This window comes from Stegodyphus dumicola, chromosome 5, assembly GCF_044657685.1.
Source record: "Stegodyphus dumicola isolate Sdum_Otavi_A_Nest chromosome 5, ASM4465768v1".
Taxonomy (NCBI): Eukaryota; Metazoa; Arthropoda; class Arachnida; order Araneae; family Eresidae; genus Stegodyphus; species Stegodyphus dumicola.
Window position 1 is genome coordinate 27,427,669 of NC_140772.1, and position 22,782 is coordinate 27,450,450.

Sequence of the window (22,782 nt, forward strand, 5' to 3'; positions counted from 1 at the left end):
TTTTTGTAAGAAATAAATGTTTGATTTTATTTTTATTAAAAAAACATTATTAAATTTAATGCCTAACCATTTTTTTATCCGTCTTCCCCTAACCCCATTATTTACATGTTAAGATAGCCTCGCTTAGCGCTGTTTCGCATTACGCTCTACTTCGATGGAACGTATCCCCCGCGTTAAGCGGGGTCTTACCGTACTATTAAATATAGCTCTTAGGAAAGCTTTCACATGCAAATTTCTAAATGGTACGTTGCATAGTTTCCTTCCTAATGGTTTGTAGCATAGTTAGAAGGAAACACGAAAAATCAACTGCTCCCTCGCCGAGATTCCATCCAGAGGTCTTCCATTAGTAGACTTGCTAACCCCTAAGAACACGAGAATACGTAGGAGATAAGGTAATAATTCCTTATATTCTACCACACTGAAAAAGGCAACTTGAGAGAATTACAAGACCTAGTTGACCAAACCCAAATGGGAAGAGTTATCGTCCTCCACATGTTAATGACATTATTGAACTTGTAGGGATTTATATTTATTTTAACTAACAAGTTAAAGTTTAATTTTAAACTTTCCTAAAAGCCTTCATTCCTCTAATTGTCAACGCCAGAAAATTTAAGTTTGGTAGCGCGCGTGAAGGAATGCAAATTCTACTTGGAGAAGAATAAGTTTAAATACCGGGTTCCAGAAGGAAAGTTAGAGCCGTCACCTTTCTAGAGTAAGCTTCAAGTACTTCCGGAGTAATTGCTAGTTTTACGTGGCATAACTGTATTGACTTAGCTGCTACTAGTTTCGTCGCGGGTTTAAAAAACAGGAATATCTGAGCCCTGTAGCTTAATTTCTTCTATTTGTGAATATTTTCGAATTTTTAGTTTAGTTCTGTGATTTCAGTTACCGCCCAAGGGAGACGTAATGTGTAAGCGTCGAGTTGACGCACTGCAAATTTTAAAGAGTTTAAAGGCTACTTTTAACCCTTCTCCTGTGTAGTCCCACATAGGAGATAAGCAAGTGGACCCTACAAACTATACGGGGTTTAATTTGTTCAGCAAATACATAGGTTATAAGGTATTTCTCCCACTTCCCTAGCGTGCCTTCGCGGTGTAACGGTAGCACGCTGGGCCGCCGGTATTCCAGAGGTCCGTGGTTCGATTCCCGGCGAAGGCGATTATTAATTTTTCATCTTTCCTGCTTCCAAAAAAAAATCCTAATGACAGTACAAGTGGCGCCCGAACTAAAATGGTTGTGGATGATGATTCTCCACACCCAGGATTTGGCGACTAGGTCCCCTAAAACCCTAGTCGCCCTTTAAAAAGGGGAGTATATAAGGTATTTCTCTCAGTTCCTTAGCGTGCCTTCTTTGTGTAACGGTAGCACGCTGGGCCGGTATTCCAGAGGTCCGTGGTTCGATTCCCGGCGAAGGCGGTTGTTAATTTTTCATCTTTCCTGCTTCCAAAAAAAATCCTAATGACACTACAAGTGGCGCCCGAACTAAAAGGGTTGTGGATGATGATTATCCGCACCCAGGATTTGGCGATTAGGTCCCCTAAAACCCTAGTCGCCCTTTAAAAAAGGGAGTGGGAGTATATAAGGTATTTCTCCCACTTCCCTAGCGTGCCTTCGTGGTGTAACGGTAGCACGCTGGGCCGGTATTCCAGAGGTCTGTCGTTCGATTCCCTGCGAAGGCGGTTGTTAATTTTTCATCTTTCCTGCTTCCAAAAAAATCCTAATGACTCTACAAAGCAACTCTGAATTTTTTGAGACAGAGACAGACAATATACGCTAAAAGAAAATTACTTATTAGATGTGTAAATTTAAACTCTTAAATGTCCGCAGGGATAAGGCCCATGGGAAATAGACCGCCGCTAAGACCCCCGCTAAGATGGATTTATTGTGTCGAAAAAGATCGTAATATTTTAAAGGTTAAAAACTGGAAAGGAGTTGCCAAAAGTAGAAATGCTTGGAGAAGGCCAGGGCCCACCCACGGCTATCGAGCCATTGAAGGAGAAGAAGAATGTCCGCAGAACATAATAAGTGGCAATCATTGCAATTTATGCATCGTAGAATAAATTTTGGAAGAAAAAAAATGGAGCTGAATCGACAGCATATGATTTTAAAGTGAGGCTAAATCAACAGAATGCTTTCAACATCTACAATTAACATGCGGTTTGGTTCGGTTTCTTTAATTATGGCAAAGCACATTAGGGCTATCTGCCTAAGAGGAGGGATGCCTTCGTGGAGGACTTTCTAAGAGAAACTGAGTCCAATTAACATGTGGAAATGAAGCTCCATGTCGTACTACTGTATTTAGATGGTTTACAGAATCTGGTAGATGTCGAAATTCTTCCCTGGATGAAGAACACACGGGAAGACCTTTGTCAATTTGTAATCCCAGTTATGTATAAATGTATCAGCTGTACAAAAAATATTAATCAATCTCTCTACCTACCAAATGATACAGAAGGAACTTAGCATAGGATTTGGAGTTATACATAAAATTATTCGGGAAGAACTGAATATGAAATATTTAGCTTGTCGTTAGATTGCCCCCCCCCCCAATAAATTAATTGAACACCAAAACGCGAAGCATTTTAATACTTTCATTACATTAAATACATTTCATTTACTTTAATTTATAACTAACGTTTATCGGGTGAAATTTACCAATTCCTATTATTCAAGAGTAACTGTATGTAATATACTGTATTTTTAATAATTATTATAAAAGCTTTTACTAGGGAAAATTTGCCAATTCTTAGTATTCGAGGGTAACTGTATGTAATATACTATATTTTTAATAATTGTTATAACAACTTTACAGGGTGAATACTATAACAAAACGAAAAAAGGAAATCAAAACAAAACTTCCCTGCAGATCTGGTGATATATGCTCTGTTAATCAACATTAGTTATTAGACATGTAGCTGGCCTTTTAAAAGTATAACTGCGAACTTTGCTTATAAACATAAGGAATGTTTAAACATAATAAATATTTCATCAGCTGAAATTTTAGCTGTACAAGGGCTATATAAAAATCTATATATCTTCTTTATATATATAAGTGGCAAAAGTGTGTGTCGCCGATAGTTTATTGTTGTCACTCGGAAAAATGAGCGCGGAAATTAACGTTTCCGCAGTTTTTAATTAATATCTCGGCAGACTAAAGTCGTACGAAGATGAGAACGGTATCCATAGATTCGGAGAATTTTTTGGAATCCGAGGATACGCGTCTCGAATTTCAACTCGGTGCCGTTCCGTAGATATTCGAGAAAAAAGAATTTTGCACGTAGCCAAATCCCTGTAATAGGGAAAACCCAAGAAAGAAAGTGGAAAATGTAGGGAAAACGTTGGGGAAAAATAGTTTTTAATTAATATCTCGGCTAATAAGTCCCAAGAAGATGCGAATGGTCAAAATGGAGTGCCACGGACTTGCGGAATCCAACGGTGTGCTTCGCTACGCCCGGGAGCCAGCCTTTTCGGAGGAGATGATGTTACTTTACTCCATATATATATATATATATATATGCGGCTTAAGTGTCTGTTTGTCGCCGACAGTTTTTTGATTGCTTGCGTAAATGCACTAGCCAATGGGGTGAAGTTGCCACGGCACAGGGTTGCCTTTGAGACGTAGACAGTTTCCTGTAAAACTTGCCTTTGCTATGACAATCAATAAGTCTCAGGGCCAAACGCTTAAGCGGGTTGGCATTTTTTTACCTGAGCCTGTATTTGGACACGGTCAACTTTACGTTGCCTGTTCAAGAGTTCGTGAAAGAACGGACGTAAAATTAAAAATATTGCATGGTCCTCTGCAAGGCGAGCTTAAAAATGATGGAAAGATCTACACAGGAAATGTTGCGTACGAAGAGATCTTTGACATGTGAATTAACATTTCATTATTTAAATCACCTTTATTGACTGAGCTAGCTGTGGGCTCTTAAGAAATGTACCGCCAGTGGTTTCCTTCATTGTACTCTACTTTAAACAATTAAGCAAGTAGAAGGGGGAAAACCCCGTGGGGCAGTAAACAAAGGGGCGTCCTCGCCGCCTGGCCTGGTTAATTCAGTTTAAATTAGCAGACACCTTTGCACAAATCATTTTAATTACAGTTTATAATATCTAGAACAGCGGTCATTTCGTATGACCGCCAGGCTTTCTAGTATATATATATATAAGGGCTATATAAAAATTTTATTCTAAAGTGTTTAAAAATAGACAGATAAGAACAGAAAAATAGTTAACAAAAATGTAAGAAAAGTATATTTATATAAAAATGAATAAATACTTTCGGTATTTTTTACCGAAACTGATGCTTGGGTTATTATAATATAAAAATCAGAATCTATTTTTGTGTTGTGACTAATCTTGCTTGTCCGATAACAGAGCAAGCCCGCGAAATTCATGGTGGCAAGGAGGCAACATTGTGCCTGTCGTTGGCAAGAGTTACGTCCCCAATTTTGAAGGAGAGACGGGTAAGTGTGTCTCCCAGCCCTCTTACTCACCAACTTCTCGAGAGAATTTTCAACTCGCCGCATATTTTGAGTGCCCACATCCGCATAGACACGATACATTTACAAACATCCATGCCTTCTCCGGGCTTCAAACCTGGGCTCTTTGGTACGGCAGCCAGAGTTACTAACCACTTTCCCGATTGGGCAGCAGGACAGCATCCATTCTCGCCTGGATTCGAATCCAGGCAAACGGACAGGCTGCATGGGCGTTCTGAGGGTTTTTATCTTGTCTAACGTGTATACGAACCAGTTCCTTTTAGAAAGTACTCCACGAAGGCATGCATCGCCTTAATGCAGATAGCCCTAGTGTGCTTTGCCATAATAAACTAAACCAAACCAAACTTTCCTCATCATAAACATCGGCAATGAACTTTCTCTGAAATACTTTTGCTTCGTACAAAAAAAGACAGCTATTTAGCCAAGCCAATTGGTATCAGTGGAAGTTTTCATTGTCCATAAAATGCTCATAAAATTTTTTTGAAAATTCAAGCCTTGAAAAACTAATTCTTATGCATTTCAGTAGCTAAGAAATCTAGTTTTGATACGACCTTGTAACGATTATATCAGTTAAGTGCGAATATTAATAAAATATTTTGCTATAAAAGTTAAACGAATTTTCTTTTATAATCAATGTTCATTTACCGGTTACTGATTAACCGATATCCGTCTAATTTTTTTTTTCTTTTTTTATTGCGGAACGATAGGGAACTTACTATCAAAAAACACCGTAAAACAAACGTGTTTACGGAAAATACAAAAAAGAAAATAAAAGTGCCTAGAATAATAGCAATGAAAGTAGAAAGAACTAATTGTATTAAAATTTTTATCCGCAACAGTATGTAATTTAATTATACATAATCCGCAGTATATGATCATTCTGCAATAAAGAAACAAAAAGCTCTGACATCTGACGCAATTTTGAATTCAATGCAAAGTTTGTTTTGTTTGTTCTCAAGTTCTTTTCTAAATATAACTCGTTAATGCTATTTTTAACTCAATTTTTTCATTTCTAGTAATGGTTATTCTTCCGTTTTTTGCCGCAGGTATTTTGTTTTGAATACCGATTTAATTTACGTGACCAAACGATCCAAACTTGAATTGTTCGGAAATACAGATAAATTGTTAATAGCATTTTCCCTCTAATTATAATACGGTTTATTCATTTTTACTTGTGTTTTGTAACTATACTTGAACTAACCATGGGAGTCTTCCGCATAAACCTGCTAAATCGGAAGTTGACTGCACTTTTCCTTGGGAAAAATGTAAAAGAAAATAAAAGATTACTTTATAAAATACCTAAGCCAGCATTAGAAAGCTAACAACATACAAAATTATGGACAAGCGAAGTAGTCTGTCCTGCATATTAATTTTAATTGAAATATAAATGGACGGGAAAAACCTATTTCTAAAGATCTTTACAATATTTCCAGAAGTTTCCTCCCAGATGCCGTCCAAAAAACTCGTTTGAGGCCAAGCAGGTTAGCAGAACATTCGAATTCGAAATAAAGCCCATGAAAGTTGCTTCAGCTGCATTACGCAAAAGTCTGTTTCAGAAGGAAAGTTCGAGAATCCTTCGGCGCCTCAAGTTCTAGAATCATAGAATATTAGAAGACCTTGATTATGCCTCTCAGATTTAAGATTTCATCAGTAAAGGGGCAAGTATTTCGTCTGTATTTCACCATATCTTTCGAAAGGAGATCAATAGGTACTGCCTATGGATATACGTTAAAAATAGTGTTTAGTTGTACGGTCCTTTATGCAGTTTCTAGCTTTTCTAGACGGCACCTGTTTCACCAGTGATCAGAATCCACACATTATCCACCATTTCGATCAAAATGTCACTTCTTATTGTACAACACTGACCTCTTTTTGACTTATGAACAGTAACTTTTTCTACGTTTCATTTAGTAGTTTCTTAAGGTCAGCATTTTCAGTATACCGATATTTTGCAAGGAAGAGAGGAGGAATCTATTTATATGAAGTATAATCAAACTTCAGAGCTGAAAAAGTGAAAAAAACTCGCTCATAAATTAATGAAGCTATGCGGTTAAGAACATTTTGTTATAAGGTATTTCTCCCGCCTTCCTAGCATGTCTTCGTGGTGTAGTGGTTCTGCACCATGGGCCGGTATTCCAGAGGTCCGTGGGGCCCACCAGCGGCCGAGCGGTAAAGTACACTGAACACTGGTAGTTCGATCCGAGATTCGAATCCCGCGAACGGGCTGGCTGCATGGGTGTTTTCGTGATTTTCCCCATGTGTAACGTGTATACGAGACAGTTCCATTTAGAAAGTCCTCCACGAAGGCATCCCTCCCCTTAGGCAGATAGCCTTCTAGGCTTTGCCGTAATTAAATAACCTAACCAGAGGTCCATGGTTCGATTCCCGGCGAAGGCGTTTGCTCATTTTTCATTTCTCCGCCCTCCAGAAAAATCTTAATGTCTCTACAGTGGCGCCCGAACTAAAAGGGTTATGGATGATGATTCTCCGCACCCAAAATTGGCGATTGTGTCCCCTAAAAGTCCCAGTCGCCCTTTAAAAGGGGGAGTATATGAGGTATTTCTCCCACCTTCCTAGCGTGCCTTCATGGTGTAGTGGTTCTGCACGCTGGGCCGGTATACCAGAGGTCCGTGGTTCGATTCCCGGCGAAGGCGTTTGCTAATATTTCATCTCTCCGGCTTTTCCAACTACCTAACGTCTCTACAATGTTGAAGACGGATATATGGCTGCTTGTCAATGACAGATGCAATCGTGTACTCCTCGCCACGATAAAATTCGTGGGCTTTCTCTGATTAGGTCAGAAAAGTGAGATTGAGCACAACAACAGATGCATATGTATAATAAACTGGAGATTAATAAAACGACATTTAAACACTAATGAAGATAGTTCTTTGAAGCTAGGATTCGGCTGTTGAAAGAGTCGATTCTTTGAAGTTTTCGTAGTTTTTCCCCACGTATGACATGAGCATATCTTGACAAAAGCCTTCCTTCTAAGTAACAGAACTTACAGTTGTTTGCAGTTATAAATACAAGGCTTTAGCGCAAACTTTTGAAAACGTAGTAGTCATTCTTATTAATATTCGATGGGTCATTGAAATCACCTGTTAGTAGTTACTCATTAAAAAAAAATTATCAGTGTAAAAACTTAAATTTCGTTATTTCCTTTTTCATAAAGTCTTTTAGCACCAAAAGCATTAAATTATTTGCTGTAGGAACACAGAACAGAAAATGGTACTTCCGTATTAGTGCATCCACCTTCATGTAGTTAGGCGAATTTACAGAAAAATAAAAGCTGATTCGGTGAGGCTACCTGAATATGGCTACCTGAAGAACTGTTATGCATATGGTTACAGAATTTGGCGACTTCTACTAAGGTGGTTGCGACAATACGTAAATACCCAGAAAATTTCGCATAACGATTTAAATTCATTACTTATAATGAAGTCTATTTGTACTCAATTACCGGGGTTATACCGGATGCAACATCCATGGTTGACCTAACATCATGATTAAACCAAAACCAGTTAAAAAAATTTTGTTGTGGACATCACATGTTGCATTACAGTTCGTTGCACGACTTATTAAATTATACATATCCTTTGCTGCATTTCATTTAAACTTAATTCCTCACATTTCATTAGAGATATATTTCTCATTCAATTATTTCAATTCTCACTTTGCAGACAGGCAAAAATACATTAAAATTCAAAACGTCTTCATTAAAAATTGCAAAATAATAATAATAATAAATAATAATAATAATAATAAATTTAAAAAAACCTGTAACACCAAATATAGTTAAAAACAGTTTTAAAAACAAGTTTTACATTTGTACGCCAAAACAAGCAATTCGGCCAACGGGCAGAAAGACATTATTTTCGGTGCACGTGATTGAAAGTTAACTTTTGATCCCACTGGGCGAAAACACGCTGAAGTTGGGGCGCCGGCTGCCTTAATTCACCGTTCTACTAAGAATTTCAAATGTAGACAAATGGTGGTCTCGTTAGGCTTAGTGGCACTTTTAAAATGTTAATAATTCTACAATTATTGCATGCAATAATTATAATTGTAGGTTAAAAACCTTAATCGGGACATAAGAACAATATAATTCCATCACTTTTAAAGCAAAAACTGCGCAATTTACTAACATCGGGTAACAGAGTGGGTATATATATATATATATATATATATATATATATACTTAAGAAATTTAGAACTAATTTTTCACAGTTTGTAATTATACATATATTTATATACCTTTGGTGTGGCCGTTTGCAACCAAAAAGGGAGGTGCATATCTACATATTATATCAGTTCCATATACAAAGTGCTTCCGTTCTGAGGCTAACTGTTTTTGAGTTATGTGAAACGTATACATACGTACATACGTACGTACAGACGTCACGAAAAAATCTTTTCTGAATCAATTTACTCGTTTTTGAGTTATGCAAGATGCACACGTACGTACGTACAAACGTCGCGAAAAGTTTCTTCTGAATCCATTTTAAATCCGCTTTATAATCCGTTTTGGTAAAAAGAGTCCTTTATTCGGTCCGTACGTATAGATGTCATGCAAAAACATAATTCAAATGAATTCGAGAACGGTCAAAATGGATATCTTGTTTCAAATATAATATCCGAAATTTTTTACGATTACAATACTTCCTTTATTCCGTAGAAGGAAAATGAAAAACACGATTCCATTTTAAAAGGTTTATATTTTATTTAACATATACTAAATTGCAAGCATGAAAGCAAAATGCGCAAAAGGATGAAATGTTCTTTTTTGTGTAAATAATTTAGAATGAAAAATAACGAATCATAAAATTATTTCCCGGGAGATGCGTTATAAGAAATGCATTTTACGCGAAATGTAATTTGCATCACTGGCATATACTGGAAAAAAAGAAAATAAATAAAAACTGGAAATGACTACTGTCATAAACTTTATACAGACCTCCAGTTTTCTAAATAAGGCACTGAGATAGCACAAAAACAATGAATGAAGTAAAAACATTGAAAAGAAAACATTTTCAGCAATAGCTGTACATACCAGAACGAAAATATTCCCGCTGCTCTCTTCTTTAAACCATCGTCCAAGTTTGCGTTTTCATGCTTATGGGTCCCGGAGATAAGTTACGAAACTATTTCTAAACCAGTTTTTCATTCCTTCGAGTAGTTTTCTACGTAGGTAAATAAATCTAACGCTTCACTGCAAGTGACCTCGAATTAAAATTTTTATATTTTTTAAACTTATTTTTTAAGACTACGTAGATTTTACATAAATAAATGCTTTGTCATATGCAGACTATCATACATCTACATAATAGAAGCAAGTAGTGATGTTTGTTTACAAAATAAAAGAATCAGTAGAATGTTCTCTCTGACGGAAAGAATGCAGCGCATTAATATCTCGAACTGCTGCAGGAAACTAAGTATCGTAGGTTTCGAGCATTAAAAGTGTCAAAATACAAGAATTTTGTCTTGTTGTATATATTCGCGTTCCATAATATGAGAATTATTCATAATTTTCCGTATTATTTGAAAATATTGAACATATTTGTAAGGCGGGTTTTGAACATAAAAGGCACTGACTTCAGCAGGAATTTACAAGACCTCAGATGTTCAATTTTGGTGCAATGTAACTAATTTTATTCCATGGTCGTTTCAGTTGCGTGTCTGAATAATTTCCTAGTTGGTTAAATGATAGGGCAAAGAACGCGTAAGGTTTGCCTTAAGAGTTTTGTTTGCCTTAGGAGGGATGCCTTCATAACGAACTTTCTAAAAAAAATTGGTTCGTAATCACATTGCACATGCGAAACTAAGAAACTTCAATGCAGTTAGACTGCTCGAAGGAAACAGGATTTAAAATGTTGACCTACCAATTTTCAACTGCCTTATCTACTCTGTTATTAATGCGACAAATAGGGCCCACCAGCGGCCGAGCGGTAAAGTCGCTGAACACTGGTACTTCGGTCCGAGACTCAAATCCCGCGAACGGGCTGGCTGCATGGGTGTTTTCGTGGTTTTTCCCATGTGTAACGTGTATACGAGCCAGTTTCCCTTAGAAAGTCCTCCACGAAGGCATCCCTCCCCTTAGGCAGATAGCCCTAGAGTGCTTTGCCATAATTAAACACACACACACCAATGCGACAAATAATTTGGTTGTGTTAGATTATTCAAATATGGCAAAGCACACGAGGGCTATCTTCCTAAGGTGAAGGATGCCTTCATGGAAGGTTTCTAGGGAAAACTAGCTCGTATTTATGTTACACATAAGGGGAAAACCCACGAAAACCAACCATGTGGCTAGTTCATTCGCCTGGATTCGAACCATGGATATTCCAAATTATTTAAATGTGTTTATCTCTTATATTACCAGAGTACGTACGAGTGGAATGCAGTTATTCCGTGCATTCTTCCTCACTTAAAATACTACTGGAGAGAAGTACTCGATCAGATAAAAGTAGTACACATTATTGTCGAACTATATTTTAATTTGGGCCCCACAGTGGAAACTCTTAAACTCCGAACTCCGAAACAGATTTTTCGGAGCTAAAGAAAGAAAGAAATCAAACATGCCTTCTCCGAGGTTTGAATCAAGGATCTTTTAGGCTATCTGAATGTGGTAGCCACTTTCGCATGACAGCTCGTAAGAAGAAATGCAATAATTCTTTACAAGCTCTAACTTTTTTTTTTTAAAGTATACAGTCCTCAACGCTTATTAAACTCACTATTTAATAAATTCAGCCATTTATTCAGTTCAAATTTCCAAAAACCAAATCGATAGAAAAATGGCCGTTTATTAAACTTATCTCCGCAGCTTCTAAAACTCAGTTTGGCAAAAGACTTGATTTTTTAGAACCAAAATATCCTACTTGTACCTCTCAAAGCTTTTCATAGTTCATACCTTTAACGTATTGTGAACCATGTCTTTATCGTTCAGACATGCAATGCTTCAATAAAACAGGTATAAAAATAATCAACTATAAAATTGAAATTTTCTTATCCCCCGGTTCTTGTACCTGTGATGCACTGTTTTAAAAGTTTTTTTATCCTCACTGGGCTACAAAGCTACCCTCACTGGGCAGAACTTCTTTATCCTAAAGTTAACAATAACAATCCTGTAAAGGCATTGTAAATGAGCGAGGGTCTCAAATATAAGCTGATAGAAGGTAGAAGTGCAGTTTCTGTATCCCATATTTTAAAATTGTCACAGTCAAAACCTTTCCCTTTTCTTTTGATTGAAAAGGAAGTGATAATTGTAGATTAAAGAAAAAGGAAATAAATAATCGATTAAAAAGACGATAATAAGAATAAGAGTTACCTACACAAACGTCTAAAGCATGTATTTGTATCCGTATCTAGAATAATACAAAAACAAAAAACAAAACAATTTTTTTTTTTTTTTTGAAGTATCGTATTTTTGAACGCCCGTAAAATTCAAAGTTTGATTTTTCGGATTTATAAATCAATTTATTTAGGAGTATATGTGGTACTGATCATAGCGATAACGAAGAAAATGCTATAAGCAGATCCTTCACGATAACAATTCAAAGTACCCATTAATTCCATAGAAAATGTTAAGTATAGATGTAATGTTACCCTTCGGCATTATTATTATTTACGTGTTCCGCCCTAAGGCACTACAGGGAAGGAAGGCATACCTTGGTGGAGGACTTTCTAAGGTAAAATGGCTCGTATTAACACGTTGCACAAGGAGAAAACCACGAAAACGCCCAAGCAGCCAGCTCGTTCGCGAAATTCGAACCTCGAACTACTATGTTCAGTGTGTCCTACCCTTCGGCATTAAGTCAAATTTCTTTATTTGAATTACCTAAAGATGATCACGTATATCTTTCTACATTCATCATTTTTCAGGGAAAATTTTAAGGGTATTTTGTCTTAAAATAAAATAAATTATCAATTTCAATGAACAGCAGATCATAGATTCGCAAAGGGTTCAAAGAATTTATATAATTCTAGTTACTGTTTCGAAAAAAAATATGTCATACCAATTACGCATAAAAATTCCACCATATCAATCAGCTAAAGATTAAATTTAAAAAAGTAGTCATGCATTTACGTCTTATTTTTCAAAGGCATTCTGAGTAAAAAGAAAAATGTAAAAAGAAATGTTAATTTTTATATGGGAGGCGTCATGTCTTTTACTCATGCATTTAAGCTGAATTGCCCGTTTATTCATATTTTATGCACAAGTAATGAATGCTGAAGTAGTGACACTGAATGCATATGGGAAATAAATTAAACTGCTTTATCTGTATAATTAAAAGTTTACGAATTAGGAAAACACTTTTACAAGATCAGAAACGTGATTCTTTTTACGTAATCAGCTATTCAAATTCAAAACTGGAATTGTATGCGTTTTCAATAAGCAAGCGAACAAAAAAGGAAAAGTTTCTTTGCAAAAATTCAAAAATCTCACTCTTACATGTCGCATGAATAAATTCACATATCGTAGAATTATGAATAGACTTTTTTTTTAAATCCTAAAGATAACAAGTACCAAATTTAATTAAAACTACGTCCTTATTCAATATATGAATTCAGTCAAAAAATAATAAAAAGTTGCAATGAATTACACTACTTTCATTTCCTTATTTTGTTCACTGAAATAAACGTAGACTGAGAATAGTTTTGATTTATAACCAGTATTTGGTGTAAAAGTTCTTGTTATTCGTAGCTAAAACCGAATTTTATTTTTTGCGCAGTAAATTGAATTCGATAAAGTTTGAAACCGCTTTATCAAAGTTGTCTGGAAATTAAAAGAATCCTTAACAAAGTAATCTGCAGTAATTTTCATGGTGAATAACACATTTTAGATTTTTGTAAGTGGCAACTGTAAAAGAGTTAAAAAAAAAGAATGCACACTGGAAACTGGGTCAACTTTAAAATTGTCTATTGTATTTTAGAATTCTTTACAATATTAATTTAACAAAGAATAAGTTTTGTCATTTAAAATTGAATTCTCTTCGTCTTGTCCTCACAACATCAGAATTGTTCAAAACGCGTTTTTTTTTTTTTTTTTTTTTTTTTTAGTCCAAAGGGATTTGAATCCCGAAGGACTATTAGTTTCGTTTTGGCATTTTGCGTCGGACTCATAAATGTCGGTTCACTTTTCAAACTGTTGCCACAAAATGTTAGAGTCCTGCATTATATTTGAAGAAATTAAATAATGAAAAATCTGCATAAATGTATGTATATTTCTCGTATTGTGATAAAACAACGGTACATAGAGTCATCGAATTTTGAATAACGTAATCCTCCAACGAATATGAGCATGTGAAAGACCAAATTTGAAATTAGAAATTTGTTTTATGATCGATTTCCTATTTTTTAAAACTTTGACGAATTTTTGATTAACAAACTCAAGGATTTCAAAGCGAGCAATGGCAACGTTGTGCAGAAAAAACATTTTTATCTCCAGCGCGTGAGTCTCTGCATCGGAAATTCTAAAGATATGCTCGTTTTAAAACTATTTTGCGATATTGCTGTTGCACTGGATCTTATGGAGGAACATGATATTTAATAAAGAAAGGTAACACACAAAATGTTAAAAAACGTCCCTTTGGACGTAATTTAAAATCTGAAACATTTCAGTTTTTTTTTTTTTTTTTTTTTTTTCTTTCAAAAGTCAATATCGTTTGCGCAGTAAATTGAAATAAATACCAATTGCATTTGGTTTTATATCGCAGAACTCAAGAACGAAACTTAATAATTATTTTGAAGTAAAATTTTAAAACTGTTCCTGTAAACCAAAAGTAGGTGAACCAGGTTTAGAAATCGGCATTATGAAAGTCAAATTTTGTGAAGAATTAGTTAACAGATTACATCAATGCACGCATGGGTTAGCTGCCCGAGGGAAACGATGTCTTGTAGAGAATTCTCTAAGGCAAAATTGGCTCGTATTTTACATTACACCAAGGAAGACCGCGAAGACTTCAAGTAGTGAGCCTAGCCACCAGAATATAAACCTCAGTCGAACTACCAGTGCTTAGCGGTCTCATCCACCTGGCCACCTGTGAACTCTGTTAAATTTTACATTTTGAAACCCACCGACAGAGATATTACAAAATGAGACCTTGTAAGTTTTATTTTGATTAACTTGTTATTTTTACGTTAAGTCTTTCCTGTGCTTCTTTGTTCATCAGTTAGCATTCTCCAGAATGCGAATTAGGTTAAATTTAAACAGCGAGCGAATTTTGCAGATCTGTATTTTGATAAGTAATTCTGCATTTGTTATCGTTCGCAGACTATAGAAGCAGCGGTAATAAGGAGCTTAAACATTATACATTGTATTTTATATAACATCTAAATTTCTAAAACCCGACAAGAAGCTGTGGCTAGTTTTTAATAAATTTCAGTTGTAATACAAAATATTGCTTTTAATAAACCTTTTAGTTAAGTTTTACCTCTTCTTCTTATTCTTGAGGTTTACAATTCTGTTTTAAGTACGAAAATCAGGATCGCTCTAAGACAAAGGTAGTTAAAAGGTATAGTTTAAGAGCTAACTGACTAAAAATTATTATAACATAAAAGAAAAAAAATCTGAAAGCTTTCAGATTTTATATATTTATTAAATATCATGCTCTTCGCACTTAAACCATAAAATTCAACTCAACAGCAATATCATAAAATAATTTAAAAAGAGCATATCTTTAGGATTTCCGATGCACAGTCTCGTGCGCTGGAGATATTTTTTTTCCCGTGCAGTGTTGGCATTGCTCGCATTGAAATCGTTGAGCTTGTTAATCAGAAATCCGCTCAAGTTTTAAAAATATGAAATCGATAATAAAACAAATTTCAAATTTGGGCTTCCAGATACCCATATTCGGGTGGAGACGTACGTTATTCAACATTTGATGGCTCTAGGTACCGTTGTTTTATCACAGTGCGAGAAACATACATACACTTATACAGATTCTTCATTATTTAATTTCTTTATAAATAAAACAGGGCGATAGTATTTGATGGCTCTAGGTACCGTTGTTTTATCACAGTGCGAGAAACATACATACACTTATACAGATTCTTCATTATTTAATTTTTTTATAAATAAAACAGGGCGATAATATTTGATGGCAACAATTTGAAAAGTGAAAGAGACATTTAAAATTTCAACGCAAAATGCCAAACCGAAATTAACGAACCCTTCTGCGCTAACGCCTTTTGGACTGAGAAGCCCATTGTTCTTGTTTACATACAAAACATTTGCTTTTAGTAATTGCAGAAAGATAAATTTAGGTGCCGTTTGAGAATAGAAACTAATTTTAGTATAGGCATACGAATGGAATTAGTCTGTAGAGTTTCTGACTTTGTAAATGCTACGTTACAGTTGAACGTGAAGAATCTTAAGAACTAGTAAGCGAATAATCGCTTGAGTTCGTGTGACAAGAAACAACAAGATGGAAGGGTAAATAACCCTTTATTATTCAAATAAGATTTAACAGAACTCCGTCTTGGAGTATACAATAAAAGCCGACACTTAAGCTTAAGAGACTAAGAAGTAAACTAAAACTAATCTAAACTATAAAAGAGATATAGCCGAAGCTATCAAAGTTTTAATGGAGTTGGCCCCTTAAACACGAGATGACTGCGAAGCTATAAGGGCCTGAGTACGGCCGAGCGTAATAACAGCTTTGAGAGAGAGTAGCCAAAAAGGCGGGAGCGCGCTAATCAGAAAATCTGATTCTCTCTAACTCAGCAAGTAGAACTTCGCGGTTAAATACCGCTCTTCCTCATTATGAATATTCAGACGTGATTCTAAAACTACGTTCTGGCCGGAAGTAGTAATCTGAAGTTAAGAATTTGACAGGAAAGAAATTTAACTCAAAATTTAACTGTTAATAAAATTAACATAATCCTTACAAGTGTAAAAAGAATTAATTCTAATTTCGATCTAGTAATCTTTTACAAAGGCGTCTTTTCTAGAAAACTTTGAACGCTTTGCCATCTTAAATAATGCAATCTAATTTTTATCTGTTTTATTTCCTAAATCGAAGAGACAACATGATCATTATTCATTCCTCCTTTCATCAGGTTGTAATGTTGCGCGCTTCCAACCTGCACGCAACAATAGTGGTGACTGCTAAGAACTGCAAAGTAGACAAAGTCTTGAGAAGGATTTAAATCCCTTTTTATTCAACTTTAGAAATTACAGATGCGTGCTCTTGACACTCACAAACTACGCCGACCCGGCGGTAAAATAAAAATAAGAAACTAAGAAAAGAATAGTAACAAGTGACTAACTACGAGGCTCTCTAAACGTAACTAACCTCACCGCGTTCTAAGATACCGCTGATAATTCAGCAAACTTCTGAATATTACGTTGAAAGATTAACAATCTGCCGAGGCAAGCACACAGGCCGAAACGCGTGGTTCTTCAATTTCTAACTAGCCACCTCCACGCTCGTGAAGCAAGAAAGAACACTTTCGAACTCGTTTCCCTTCTATTTAACTCAGAATACTTCCGCTGACAATTTGAATCCTTGCGCGTTCTACTAAAATTTACATAGTCTGGCAATGGCAATTCCAGGGGAAAGTAAGACTTGACAGGAAAGATAATTTAAACTTAAAATGAATGCTAGTTAAAATAAATATAAACCCTACAAGGTTAAGTGATCTTTATTCAGAATCAGAATGATGTTTATTAGGAAGTCATCAAGCAAAGATTGACTGATTGCACCAATGAACATGTGATCCACCCTTTCAGTACTACTACAAGAATTCTAGCTTTATATGTCTTTGCACAGATGAAGGCATCCAGAAATATATTACTGAATTCTTTTAAAATAAATACTCATATTATTGTATTGAAGGTTCGCTAGCAATAAATGCGAGGCCATTTACACCAGTCCAGAGACATTTCTTAACGGTCACGAGAGACATTATTTACACCAGCCCAGAGACAGTTCTTAATAGTCATGAGAGACACCATTTACACCAGGCCAGAGACATTTCTTAACAGTCACGAAAGACACCCTTTACACCAGCCCAGAGACCTTTTTTAACAGTCACGAAAAACACGATTTATACCATCCCAGAGACAGTTCTTAACAATCACGAGAGACACCATTTACACCAGCCCAGAGACATTTCTTAACAATCACGAAAGACACCATTTACACCAGCCCAGAGACATTTCTTAACAGTCACGAAAACATGATTTACACCAGCCCAGAAACAGTTCTTAACAGTCACGAGCATTAAATTTTAAGATACTGAATTATATAACTGAGTTTAATATTATGAAAGCACTGTTTCCCAACAACAGTGTAGTAAAACTTCGAATGTGAGCATTATTTTACGTCACTCAAAAAGCATATAAAAAGTTCTTCATATTTATTGGGAATCTTTCAAAGTATTTTGTTTTAAGACAAATAATATAAAATTGCCATTACCTTCAAGAGTATTTATGAAATTCTTTCAGTTCTTTATATGTGCTCTAATGGTGTAAATAAATGGCTAATAAATTCCAGACAGCAAGAGGAAGATCTGTGGTTTGAATCTCAGTCAGGAAGCTGCTGAATTTTCCTACTTCTTTGAAAGATCTTAATGATCTTTACGAATCTTTATGTTTACTTAACTCTTTCTTCTCAAAATCCTTGCATTCATCGCAGACGCATTAATTTATTTGATTTTGAGACAGGTCATTTTAAATTACCAACCATATGCAGAAATAGTCTACCAGTGGCTGTTTGGTAAAGATTGCTGGGTACTAGTAATTCAACATAGGTTCAAAATCATAGCTGCTTCGGTATTTTTATAGTTTTTCCTAATATGAACCAGATTTTCTCAAACATGACTTCAGAAAGGTATCCCAATCTTTCTTCCTCCACATTTTGCCGATAGGTCTCGAGATAAGGAAAATGGGCAGTTACCATAGCTAGAATAACTACCCTTGCAACCTTAGTTGTTCATAAACAAACAGCAATTCCTGGAGCTACGCGAACTCGAAGTTACGAAGCGTTTTATTTTCTCTACCAGTTTCATCTCTTACCATCTTTACACAGATCATTTGTCAATCTTGCCAGGCAATTAGATTTGGAAGCTAACGATGACATCAATGAGCCGTTGTGAATTCACGTAGCAATAAATGAGCTGACAAATGTTGATTCTACAAAAATTTGGGAGCAAATCGTAATCGAAGAAACACCTCAGACCCATATCTACCAGGAAAGTGTATGAGAGCTGCAAGTTTGACAGACATTCGATCGATTGAAAAAGAGTTATAAATGATGGACAGCATAGACTCCGATGAGAAACGTGCTGTAGCTACACGAAGAGAAAAAAAAAATATTAGTTAACTGCGAAAAAAATTTATGTCATAAAAATGTCATGGAGTGATCAGAAGAGTTAATTAAATTTTACGAAGCCATCGGCATTAAAATAGCTACGTTTTATTTATCACATCCCTTTTTTAATACTATTTTGTACTCATGTACGAAAACTACATTCTTTACTTCAAAGTCCTATTAAACAACTTGCATTTAACTGATATTCATACTCGTATGTACTTATAAGCAAAGTTAGATCCAGATTTATGCACTTTCATCGGTCCCACATATTGCGTAATTATAGGGTATTAGGCTGCGTTCAGACGGCGGCGTAAAGGGCATAGAGATATAGTCATAAGGGAATAATATACGGGAGTTCCGTTCACACCTGCGAGAATGGCGTGTAAGCCGTGGCCAATGACAGAAGCTAAATTTGCGCATGCGTGGATGTATTTACAACTTTCCGGTGTTCGCTCTGCTTGTTTTGTTACAGCGAAATCTTGTGTAGAACGCTGCTTAACTTAACTTCGTTCTGATTGGTCGACGCTTATCCCAAACTAGGCGTAAAGTTGAAAACTTTGAACCCTATGCCACGAGCCCTAAACCAGGTTTTGTGACGTGGCACAGACTGGTTGCCTTGGCAACGGAGCTCGGCTTTAACCACTTATGCCTTTTACGCCCACCGTCTGAACGCAGCTTTACTGTATTTTAATAGCGACACTACTGGTAAATTGAACAAATAACCTCTGCTGTACGATTTAATTCTTTCCGCAGATAATACGAAGCTTAGTTTTATCAGACTCCTAGAAATCTTTTCAATTTAGACATAGCGTATCAGACTTTAGCAATGAAGCGAGTATGAATGTAATACTCCTAAAAATAATTCAAAATCCTACATTGTGAGATTATAGGTATTCAGCTGAAAGCGAATTTCAAGAGCTGAAATTTTTTTAAAAAAAATTATAAAATAAAAATCTGAAAGTTTTCAGATTTTACATTATGCCCAAAGTGGCTTTTTTTAACGTTTTGTGTGTTGACTTTATTTATTAAATATCATGTTCTTCGCACTTAAAATTTAATTCGACAGCAGTATCAGAAAATAATTTAAAAAGAGCATATCTTTAGAATTTTCGATACACAGTCTCATGCGCTGGAGATAAATCCCCCCCCCCATCCGCACAGTGTTGCCTTTGCCCGCTTTGAAATTGTTGAGTTTGTTAATGAAAAATTCTTTAAAGTTTTACAAAATTTGAAATAGATAATAAAACAGATTTCAAATTCGGCTTCCAGGTGCTTATATTCGGGTGGAGGATTACGTCATTCAAAATTGGATGGCTCTAGGTACCGTTGTTTTATCACAATGCGAGAAACATACATACATTTATGCGGATTCTTCATTACTTTATTTAATTTTATTTAAATATAACACAGAGCGATAATATTTGGTAGCAAGAATTTGAAAAGAGGTACAGCCTTTTAAAGTTTTCAACGCAAAATGCCAAAACGAAATTAATAGCCCTTTTGGGCTAACGCTCTTTAAGCTTTAAAAAAAAAAAAAAAAAAAAAATTAGCGTATAGTCGAAAGATTTTTTCGATTTTCTTTAAACCGTTACGCTTTCCGCTAGCTTGCATTTTCATGTTGTCAATTTGGAACATAGGATAGAGGAAAATGAAGCAGACAGCCAAACAAGTAATGTTCTAGGTCATTTCAAATGACGATCTATTTTTTCTGAATCAGATAGACCAGAACTGCTCCATGTATAGCTGAGTGAAAACCGTGGAACAGAAGACAGACAGAAGTGGTCAATAAATGCTTCTTCCTCCAATTAATTAAATACCCGCAGTTTCCCTCAGCCAATTTTTTTAACTTTTAAATTAAAGAAATAAAGAAAAAGAATAATTTTTATATTAAAAAAAAAAAAAAACACAGGAATGAGAAGTCGTTATATGCAGTTCTTCAGACCAGACGTGCCAAACCGCCAGTTCCCAATTAGCCCGGATAATAGCAGAGAAGACATCCACGGTTAATTGAAAACTGCGGTTAATCCAAGGCAGTTAAAAAGCAAAGAAATGAAAATTAACCCTTATCACATTATTAGCTTTAACGTGAGAGATAACCTCGAACTAATTGCAAAAACTGTACGGCGACTTTTCGTCCGGTCTACCGACGATTGGTCAAAATTTAACAGAAACGGAGCTCCACGCGCTTGCGATTATCCAGAAGGCAAGTTTAAATTAATTAAAGGATGCGAAGTACAAAATTAACTCGCCCAACAGAACCATGAGCCACCACTAAGTGCTCGCGAAACAATCCGCTCTAGCAGAAAGCTTACGTCACATTGTAAGTGAAGAAACTAAAGCATGATTATAATAAGTCAGATTGCAACAGCGGGAAACTAAATCAGCGATCCGCTAAGCGTTCTCTGAAAATCCAAATACTTGAAGCTTATTTATACTTTAATAAGATGACAGGTTAATCAACATAGAACTTTTAAAAATACATAGAAAAATAAGTAATATAAAAAAAATTAAAAGTCAATTCCTACTTATGAAAATTTTCGCTACATAATGGGACATTACATATGCTTCATCCAACTCTATAAAACTACAATTCTTTAATTCCATACACTTTAAAAATCTTTAGAACTCTGTCTTGCTGTTGCCACTCATTTTTGTTAAATATTACAATCCCATTTATCACAGTCATGCACTATTATTTCTATAAAACTCTATAAAACTACAATTCTTTAATTCCATACACTTTAAAAATCTTTAGAACTCTGTCTCACTGTTGCCACTCATTTTTGTTAAATATTACAATCCCATTTATCACAGTCATGCACTATGATTTATAAGTTGTTATGAAATTAATTTTTACAGCACCTGAGAATTCCTAATAAACGGTCATTATTTGTAAGTCTTAATATGTGAAATAATATGTGAAATTTTAAATTTTAATTATCTTCAATATGTGAAAAAAACTGTATTAACATCAAGTGCCATCACTACAAGTTTAAAACAAATGTATTTGAACTTGAGTGGATGAATAAAAAGCATTTTATCAACGATTGAAAATTTGAGCAAGATATAGGGAGAATGTGAGCTAATAGTAGGAAATAAATAATGATATTAATAATTTACCTGAATTTCTATTGATTTTAATTTGAGGAATAATTTTTGCTTACATAAATTAAATCAGTAATCAAAACAAAAAAGGACGTTGTAAATAACGAAAGAATAAACATCAGTAGAAATAAAGAAGCTAATTTACAAATGGCCATTAAAGAACAATAGTTACAAGAGAAAGAGGACAACGTCATTGAATTCAAACCAAGCGTAAAATGCTCGGTTAGAACTTTCTCTTTTTATTGTATAATGCATATAATATATTCTAGATTATATGCAATTAAATCACATACTGTTGTGGATAAAAACTACTCCAAAATTCTGTGACAAAACCTAGTATCACTGCTGTTAAACTTATGCAACTGTTTTTCCATTTCATATTGTTCGCAGTCATTTTTAGCCCAAAGAGACGTTAGACCCAAAGGGCTATTAGTATCAAAACGGAATTTTGCGCCTTTTCACTTTCTGCGTTGACTCACTTTTCAAACTGTTGCCACCAACTATTATCTCCCTGCATTATATTTAAAGAAGCCAAATAATGAAGAATATGCATGAATGTTTCTCGCATTATGAAAAAAAAACTGTACCTAGAGCCATCTAGTTTTGAATAACTTAGTATTCAAACCGAATATGGGCACTTGGAAGCCCGAATTTTGAATTTTGAATTCGTTTTATTATCAATTTAAAATTTTGTTAAAGTTTAACAAATTTTTTATTAACAAATTCAGCGATTTTAAAGCGAGCAGTGGCAACAGTGTACGGAAAAAAGCATCTTTATCTCCAACGCGCGAGACTGTGTATCGGAAATTCTAAAGATATGCTGTTGTTAAGTATTTTGTGATATTGCTGTTGAATTGAATTTT

The 22,782-nt window shown here is 35.2% G+C and overlaps 1 protein-coding gene across 2 annotated transcripts in view; it reads right to left on the reverse strand.

Annotated features, from left to right (window-relative positions):
* Positions 1–22,782, reverse strand: part of LOC118182119 (carnitine O-palmitoyltransferase 1, liver isoform-like) — a 114,920-nt gene that overhangs the window by 59,408 nt on the left and 32,730 nt on the right. Inside the window, exon 1 of one of the 2 annotated variants that reach the window (XM_035351416.2) lies at positions 9,550–9,695. The exons of the other annotated variant lie outside the window; for it this stretch is intronic. The gene's annotated coding sequence lies outside the window, so the exon portion shown is untranslated. Of the gene's footprint in view, positions 1–9,549; positions 9,696–22,782 lie in introns of those variants that run through there. 2 annotated transcript variants of the gene reach the window in all.